Below are 8,862 nucleotides of genomic sequence, written 5' to 3'. Positions count from 1 at the left end.
TCTGTGAATTTCCTATTTACTGATAAAGTCCGCAGCCAGACCTTCGGAGTGGTCTCGCCAATACAGGCACCCAGCAGTGTGAAAGTCCTGGGTATCGGAGCCTGATTGATAATTTTTCGCAAGACTAAGCACTGATGGACAGGCACAGCTCTCCCCTGCACACTGTGTCAGTCAAATGTTAAAAAAACGGCGTCAAACGTTTAGGAGCCACCCAGAAAATAGAAGAGCCTTGGATATGAGATCTGCATGTCACCTGTCAGTACCAGTAGACAGATTCTTAGATAGGTCCAGGAAAAATAACTGCTCTTAGCTTACAGCAGGCATGAGACTGTTTGCTCTGATTCTAGAGCCAAGAGCAAGGTATACAATTTAAACATGTTTTCACAAAGTTTCCAAACTTGACTTTATTGTTTTAATTGTTCCAGTACTGTTGAATCTTTATGATAGGTTAAGGAGTTAAATGCCCATCAAAATCAAATGTCCATCAAAAGTCAAAATCGCTGCATTTGCAAGGGGTTTTATCATCAGGCTGGGCAAATGTAATTGCTACAGTGTCTTCATGGACCACTGGTGTCCTGGTTTGTTCTTGCAAAGTAGTCTCGGTGCAGCCCCTGCAGCCAGCAGCAGGTCTCAGCCCCCCAAGGCTGGCAGGTACAGGGAATGTTTGTGGTGTGAATGCCGCAGTTACAGCAGCTGGAGAAAGAGGACAGACCTCATCAGCTGCCTCACAGAACTCACAAGGGGCTGTGCCCCAGTGGCTTTGCACTGGATGTCTTGAGAAAGGCTTTTTGATTGCAGTAGGTTTAAATGTTTTAGACAAAATTGAAAGTCATATTCACTGTGACTTTTGAATTGGTCTGACTAGATTTAGTTTCAGTTAGCCCAAAGTGTCCTTCCAGTGTAGAGGAGATTGCAGAGTTGAAAAGAACACATTTCCTGCCCCTGGATAAACGGTTTTCTCTGTTGTACAAAAATGCACAGCACATCTTGTGGCATGCAGATGTTTGTGATCCAAATCTTAAGACTGATATGAATGCAGCATGAATGGAAAAGTGCACATGTGAGGAAAAAGCAGCAGAAGAAAGAATAAGGAAAGGTTAAAGGAATCACATGGATTGACAGCTGAGGATGTGACGGCTGAAGTAACAAGGAGCAATGCCCTGCGCACATCCTGACAGGTGACTTCAGCAGAGGACCCCAGTGTAGTAATAGGAGGATGACAACAAGGTCACAGCACACTGAATAAGGCCTTTCACTTCCTTTTTTTAATAACCAGAAGATGAACTTTAGCCACAAAATACCCAAACAGCCACAAGACACCAAAAAAAAAGAAATACAAGAATATCAGGAGCGTGTGGACCATCATGGAGTTGGACATGTGGACACATGATGACTGCAGCCTTTTGATTATCTCTGCCTGAGGAGCTGTAAACAATTCTAGCATGGAAAATGTCTTCCTAACAAAGACTGCCTGGTAAACTGAGCTCAGAGGATTTATCTCCTCTTCCAGTTGTATATAAAATACATACAGTTTACTTCAATTATTCAAAACTGCAAATTCCAGTGTGCAAGTCCAGGAGGAATGTGTGACTGGGGCTGTGCAGTTTGTCAAACTGGGGCTGCTTACAATCACTCAGAAGAGTCCCTGGTGTCAGGGAGAGGAGAATGTGCAAAAAACCCATCCACAGAGACAGAGATATCTCAGAGGTGAACAGGAAGAAACGCAGATCACAGTCTGAAACTGAATAACATCTGTATTTATGATGATAATAATGATTATATAGAAAACAGCACAGAAGAACAATTAAGAAAGGGGGGAGAAATGCCAGTTATCTTAGCCCATAAGCACAGGAAAGCCCCACCCTTGCCACTTGCCCGGGAGCACGGAACTCTGAGTTTCCTCCGATACACGGCCTGTGTGTGCTCCTGTGCTGGCTGGGAGGCACTCAAGGGGCCAGTGCAGTTGCCTGGCTCTTTGGGCTGAGAAGGCAAACCAGCCCATGACTTGTTTTACCTCTGCAAGCCTCACCCCACCTTCCTTTGCTACCTGTAACCCAGCAACAGATTCCTACAAATCACTTAATCCAAGGCAATTATTTCTCTGGGGAAATTCATGCTTCATAATCACAGGGCAACAGAACCTTTCTGCTTAGAGGCAATTCCATTCCTGGTATTTCACTTTTGTCTGTTTCTTTTCATTACCCCAGATATTAGCTTTTATCCTGGTTACTGGCAACAACCTCCATTTTTAATTACTTTATTCCTTGATCCTAAAAGTTTGTTGCACAGGCTACCTTTAATGAGACCACTGGTGCAAGGTGCTCAGAGGTTTGCTTACTTGACTTACTGCTACCTTGACTGACACAGCTGCTGGGGAGCCTGAGGACACCATCAGCTTCAGCATGGCGTGGCTTCTGATGGTGTTAGTGTCAAAACACTGGAAATGAAACTCCCAGAAATGAAAAGGTTCTACTTTTTTAAAAGGAAATACAAATCAGCATGATGTTTTATTTGGGTTGTTAAGTAAAGAAAATCCCTCCTTGTAAGTTAAACCCTTGTTGGAAAGGTCTGAATTCCTTTTAACTGAAAGGCATGATGCACTTACAGCAAAGTAGCTCTTTAACAAATGACCATTCCTGACATTACATCTATTTCTGCTTCAGCTATGTATTAATTAAATTATTCTAAGGGGATACTTAGGGGGGCTTTACAGCCTGTGAAAATGGGCGGAAGTGGTATTCAGGCTGAGAACAATTGCACAGGAGCCATACTATAGCAAGAGGGGCTCTGGGATTAGAGGTGATTGTGTTTTTGCTCCTTTCCTGACAATCAGGACAAACACCAGACACAGAGTTACTGGGAGGGCTGCTAATGGGGGGTCCAGGCTCTCACCAGCATTGCTTGTCCTGGTGCATGAACCCTGTCCCATGGCACAGACCTGCTGTGCCCAGCCCCTCCAGCCTTGCCAGGGCTTTGCTCAGCCCCAAGGCCTCCCACCAGCAATGTTTGGATAGATTTGCCTTTGGGGACCTGAAATGTAGTGTGCAGAACACACTTTGTTTATAATTTATGGAGTACCCCTTACCTAAGTGCTTCTGCTCTTTCTAATCCCTATAATATTAAGCATCTGGAAGACAGAGGGGAAAATGACATTTGGGATCAATCTTATGCACAAACCTTGTATTGTTTGTGTGAATAAGATGGAGTATGAGTCAAAAGATTAATTAAAAGCTCAATGATCTCGAGACAGCTTACCATAACTTTTGGATCAGACATAAGCAAAGGTGAAGAATTAGGAATCCTATTAGAGATTGATTTTGTGCCATATTTTGTATTCTAATTAGTGCTGAAATAAAGGCAGGGAGATTTACAAACACAGAGGGGTTAGGCAAAGGCTGTTCTTTATTTAGAAAGCCTGAGGTTTCTCAGAGAAGATTATTTCTTTCTGAATTTTCCTTTAAAGTGCCAAAGAATTTCCCAACAGAAGAGATTCCATACTAGGATAGGGTTCCTGGAAGTTCTTGTGTGTCAGCAGTGCCAACATGTCTTCAGTGTAACACATCACAAGACTGGCACATAGGAAATGAGTTCTTGTCAAATGAGCAGGTTATTACAAAATGAAAGTGCTCAATTTCACCACAGGATTTATTTCAGGATCATTTATTTCAGAAACAAACTGAAGTGGTTAACATGAAATTGTCACTTCTTCTCTTAGATCATCTTTTGAGCAAAAACAAAACCAGACCAGAATTTTGCAAGAACAAGTAGTGTTCTCAGTGGCTGGTACTAATGATGTACAATCCAACACTTTTTTTAGTTCAAGTGTTGCTGCTGCCCCTCAGGATTGAGAAATGGATGCCCTGTTCCCTCCCAGTGGTGATGTGACTAGACTCAGGTAAAAGAAAGGAAGGAAATGGTATATGTAGCTGGGAAAACACTGAAAGAAGTTATAAATGGCTTCCAGCCTTCATTATTTGCTGGTGCAGATTCCTTTCCAGACACACTGGCCCTAGCCCTGGATCAGTCTCTACTCTTTACACTCACACTCTGCCCTGGTGCAGCCAGGACTACACACGGTGGGAATGCTGAGACAGTGTTACACGTCCTTTCCTCACTGAATGAGGAAAACAATAGTGGTAAATCGTCATTAGGACTAAGTTCCACATCCCCCATCCTGAATTTCTTTGCACATAAACTTCTGGAGCAGCATTTGAAACTTCCCAGTGTTGGAATTGATTTTCATGTCTCTGTTAAAGCATGCCCTGCAGAGAACATTTCCAGTCAGCACAGTCAGGACCAGCTGGGCTGCACTGGTGAGCTGCTGAGCACCCGACCCTTCAGCACCTTCTTTTCTGGATTTAGCTTTGCAGAGAACACTGTGGTGTCACTAGACAGCCAAAACCCCAAGTTAATGGTGTTCCAGGGCAGTAAATATGGGCAATGAAGGCCCTTTCCCAAAGTTTAAAATGTCATGTAGATGAGTTTGATTATCCCACTCATCAGAAGATCACACTGAATATGTGCTTAGGCCATGCCACTTTAAATAGTTCTCTTTAATGCTATGGACAGACCTTGAGAACATAACATATTAAAGCTTGGATAGGCAGGATGGGGGGGAAGCTATAGGAAATCCACATTGTTTCATGCCTAATGGTCCATTCTACATCATGTTTCCTTCAGGACAACTATAGTTTAATTTTGTCCTTTTCCAGAGTTAGCCTCCTTCCACAGATTGTGGTGTACCAGGATCCTGGTAGATCTCTTTCCCATGTAATTCTTGGGAAATCAGATGAGATGTCACTTTGTAAAGAGCAGCGTCAGCCAGGACAAATGCCATTGTTTTAAATATACATTGCAGATGTTGAAAGTAATTAACAAACACATGACCATGAAGTTACTGAAAACTATTCAGGGTTAGTGATGGGAAATATACTACATTTATCTCGTGTCTGAAGAAATGTGCATTGCTGAGAAGATGTGGGGGGTTTGGGACACCTCTTCTCGGCAGTGCAGCCCCATCACACCTCGGACAAGCTTTGCTTTCGGGAATAACGCACATCTGTTTGGTCAATCCCAAATTCCTTCTTAAAAGGGAACTTTGTTTCCAGTAAGAGGAAAGGATGACTGTTATTGGTGGAAAGATGCAAAATGTCTCCTATACTGGAGAATATTTGTAGGCTTTTCTTATTGCTTCTTCATTGCCATAAGTAGCATCTTGAAAAACAGATCTTGTATGTGCTGGTAAATGCAAAAAAAACATTTCTGTTCCTCTGAGACTACTATAAATCAAATATAATCTTCATTTCCTGTAGTGTGTCACTGAAAATGAGGCTTGGGCATTTTTTGCAGCAAGGGAAAATACTTATCTGTTGCAGATTTTCTTGTAAAGCCGCTTGTGTCTGTAAATCCTGGTGCATGCACAGATAGTGGCTTCCTGTTCCTACCCTGCCCAGCCTCCAGCTCTGAGCTGTAGGTCTCAGAAGGGCTCATCAGTGACACCAGCTTTCCATGGACCTGACAGTTCTGATTCCTGATGCAGCATGTCTTCAAAAATCAGGAAATTTGAGATGTAATGGTTCATCCCATTGGTGACTCCATAGATAAAGCCCTACAAAAAAGAGTATTTTGATCAAATCAATGGGAACTTCACCCTTAAATTTCTGTCTTTCAGCACACCCAAATCCTACAAATTACCCCAGGAAATATCTAAATTACTTGATCTGACATTCCCACTAGCTACATTAAAAGTTTTTTTTTTTCTCTCCTAATCCTTTAAAAGAGGATGTCACCCACAGTGTGCAGCAGATTTACTTCTAAAAGGTTTGGATCTGGAGCCAAGTACTGTAACTTGGGAAAGCAGACACAAATACTTTGAATCAAACACAAACTGAAATCTTATGGAAATTAAACGGATTTATGTATATGATTAAGTTGTTTAATCAGCCCTTGGGCAATTTTATCTGCAGAGAGATTTGGGAGAGATCAAGATGCTCAGTGTCTTACAAGAGTCAATATATCCATGAGTTGATGATTTTATAGTGCAGCCATTAATTATAGCAATCACACTGAATTTTAGGCTCAAACCCAAATGTTCATCTATGCAAGGAAAAGACTTCACTGAAATAAAATTAAGTTAAAAGGGATCTCACAACTGAAAAACAAAAACTGTTTTATGTAGCATATCTTAAGGAAAATAATGCTGAGGAATGTGGAGTGGGTTTATCTATTAAAACTCAATTTAGGTTTCAGTTTATGGCTGTATTTATTTTATTATAATCAGTATCAAAATTTTCTCTGGTAAGAACTGGAACAAAAGACACATGATGTCTTTTGCTGAATGCATGAGGTATTTCTGACTTACTAAGATGTGACTCTACACAAAGTTAAGATTTGAATTCAAGGAAGCACTTTTGTGCTTTTGATAATGTAAACCCTGATGTATCAGGAACTTTAAGAAAAAGCATTGGAACTTCCAAGGGAAAAACTAAACAAAATTCTTTCAAAAATAGTAATTCTGGGAATGAGTGATTCACAGTCAGGCTGCTGTTCACAGCGTGAACATTTCTAGACTATTTTACAAGTGTTCCTCAGTACAAGCACTTCTTCTGTTTGCACCTCTGCTAATATTGGTGTGAGAAATAAAAACCATGCAGCATGTGTTTAGGGGGGCTGCATTTGCTGTAGGTGTCTGCAGTGCAGCATTTCTCAGTCACACACCCCAAACAATTCCACTTCTGTTGCCTGGCATTCCTGGGAACTGCACTTTCATAATGAGTCTCATAACAGGTTTCAAAGGTAACAAAAGTACATTTTCATCAAGTGAGTAATGCCCTGTAGCACTCATTGTCACGGGATGCTCTTTAATGCCAGAAGCTGGGATGGGTTCAAAAAGCAAAAAGAAAAATTCATGGAAGAGAGAACCATCAAGATAAAACTTCTGGCTCAGGAAGCTGCTGAGCTGCAGATGGCTGGGATCTGGGAGGATACACAGGCACAGTGCTGCTTTTATCTTTTCCCAAGCATCTGCTCCTGGGCACTGCAGAGGGAGGGCACTGGCTAGGACTGACCTCTGCCCTTACCCCAGGTGCCCTGCCTTACATCCCTTTCTGGCCTAATGGGACTTCTTTGGAAGGGTTGTGGCTTCCCTGAACATTTTGTGTGACAATTGGTCAGTGGTCCAATTCAGCCATGACTTGGGAAAATTATTGCATCAATAGCAAAGGATTTGAAACTTCTGGAGACTCTTTCACCCCTTGCAGTAAATCCTACCAAAGGAAAGGAGTGACACTCATGGGAAAGCACTAACTTCCACCTGTGTTGATGGCAGTCTGTAGTTTGGCATTGTCTGGGCCAATTTTTTATAATTTCTTCAAATACTAAGCAGTTGTTTGTAATAGCAGTGCATGTGTGCAAAATCTTGTGTCCACCACAGTGTTCTAATTTAGTGAAAGAAAAACTGCCACAGCTGTTTCTCTGGTGATAGTACAAAACATCTATATTGAAATCCATGGAATAATATAAAACAAAACCTTAATGTCTAAGGAAGACTGAAATGCCATCTTTTAACTCCTCCAGGAAGGAAGTGTGAATCAGAACTTTGAGTTATAACATTACATTTTGTCCTAGGAAATGGATCTTGCCTGTGCTTTCACTGGCTTTTATCTTGTTCTTACTCAGATCCCATCAATGCTCAGTTGATAATATGAGCACAATGTGAATTGCAGATAATGCCAGTCTGCCTTCAGCACCATTTGTTTCATTTCCAGATTTTCCTGTTGCAAGCTGCAACCCTGTTTGCTTAATGGATGGCAATACAGACATGACAGAAATGTGTTTCTTGGTATTCAGAATTTTAAGTCAAAAGATTTGTTGCTAGGTCACATACACAAGCTGCCCTCTCAAAATATGTGGCTAGATGTCCAGGAACCTTCCTGAACGGAGTTCTTGCAGCTGGAAGTTGCAAGGAAAAAAAAGCCTTTCCAGTACTTCTGCTAAAATGTATTTTAGTTTTGACAGTGTTGCATTTAGAGTTTGGGCAGTGTAACACTGTTTCCCCATGAGAAAGTGATCTGTGTCTGTAATCTAACAGTAGGTATCGCTGACACTCCTGCTGGAGTCCCTGACACCTCCCGGAGCTCGCAGGGCAATCCCACCCGGGCAATCCCACCTGGGCAATCCCACCCGGGCAGTCCCACCCGGGCAGTCCCACCCGGGCAGTCCCACCAGGGCAGTCCCACCAGGGCAGTCCCACCCGGGCAATCCCACCCGGGCAATCCCACCAGGGCAATCCCACCAGGGCAATCCCACCCTGGTAGTCCCACCCTGGTAGTCCCACCCTGGCAATCCCACCGGGCAATCCCACCCGGCCCTGCCGCGGTCACAGCGACCGAGGCTCGCACGGAACAGGCAGAGGGAAAGCCTGACTGGAGGGAACAGTGTAACTAAACAAATACCGGCGATTTTTTGTACAATGTTCGGGAGAGGAATTTGCTTCTTGTGTGAATGAGCACGTGCAAACCAGCCAGGCTGGTGCTACATACTGCAATACAGTCAAACAGCACAAAGTTTAAGCTGGGTTTCCCCCCGGCTATCACACCAGCCATGTTTACCACTGAGGAGTACCGCTAAAACCCGCTATAAGTGGAGCAGTCCCAAAACTCAACGATGTTTGGGTGGCAAACAGAAACCAAACCATTCCGTGTAGATGTGGCACTTTGGAACACGGTTCGGCGGTGGCCCCGGCCCGCGGGCCGCCATAGCCGCGCCCGGCGGGGCGGGCGGGGGACGCTCTGTGCAGCTGGAAGTTGCAAGGGGAGCCTCCTCTCGCTGCTCCCGGAGCCGCCTCTCGCTGCTGTCTCCGGC

The 8,862-nt window shown here is 43.4% G+C and overlaps 1 long non-coding RNA gene across 1 annotated transcript; it reads right to left on the bottom strand.

The window, feature by feature from the left end:
- Nucleotides 1-3,644: 3,644 nt before the first annotated feature.
- On the bottom strand, nt 3,645-8,787 carry LOC121338999. The gene is made up of 2 exons (XR_005953101.1): nt 8,336-8,787; nt 3,645-5,608 (listed from the first exon to the last, which is right to left on the bottom strand). It is a non-coding gene; the product is annotated as an uncharacterized LOC121338999 (long non-coding RNA).
- Between the last annotated feature and the right edge of the window lie 75 nt (nt 8,788-8,862).

The sequence above is a fragment of the Onychostruthus taczanowskii genome, unplaced genomic scaffold (assembly GCF_017590055.1).
Source record: "Onychostruthus taczanowskii isolate IOZ18803 unplaced genomic scaffold, ASM1759005v1 scaffold32, whole genome shotgun sequence".
Classification (NCBI taxonomy): domain Eukaryota; kingdom Metazoa; phylum Chordata; class Aves; order Passeriformes; family Passeridae; genus Onychostruthus; species Onychostruthus taczanowskii.
This window is presented reverse-complemented; position numbering and strand designations above follow the sequence as displayed.